Raw genomic sequence first — 470 nt, 5'->3', positions numbered from 1 at the left:
GCTTTTGACTGTGTGGATCACAATAAACTGTGGAAAATTCTGAAAGAGATGGGAATACCAGACCACCTCACCTGCCTCTTGAGAAACCTATATGCAGGTCAGGAAGCAACAGTTAGAGCTGGACATGGAACAACAGACAGGTTCCAAATAGGAAAAGGAGTATGTCAAGGCTGTATATTGTCACCCTGCTTATTTAACTTCTATGCAGAGTACATCATGAGAAACGCCGGGCTGGAAGTCACAAGCTGGAATCAAGATTGCCGGGAGAAATATCAATAACCTCAGATATGCAGATGACACCACCCTTATGGCAGAAAGTGAAGAGGAACTAAAAAGCTTCTTGATGAAAGTGAAAGTGGAGAGTGAAAAAGTTGGCTTCAAGTTCAGCATTCAGAAAACGAAGATCATGGCATCTGGTCCCATCACTTTATGGGAAATAGATGGGGAAACAGTGGAAACTAGTGTCAGAC

General features: G+C 43.0%; 1 pseudogene; it reads right to left on the bottom strand.

Annotated features, from left to right (window-relative positions):
- Positions 1–470, bottom strand: part of LOC104980426 — a 3265-nt pseudogene that overhangs the window by 2328 nt on the left and 467 nt on the right.

This window comes from Bison bison, unplaced genomic scaffold (genome assembly GCF_000754665.1).
Source record: "Bison bison bison isolate TAMUID 2011002044 unplaced genomic scaffold, Bison_UMD1.0 scf7180017864499, whole genome shotgun sequence".
In the NCBI taxonomy this organism is placed as follows: Eukaryota; Metazoa; Chordata; class Mammalia; order Artiodactyla; family Bovidae; genus Bison; species Bison bison.
The sequence above is the reverse complement of the archived record's forward strand: the minus strand, read 5'-3'. Positions and strand labels throughout refer to the sequence as shown.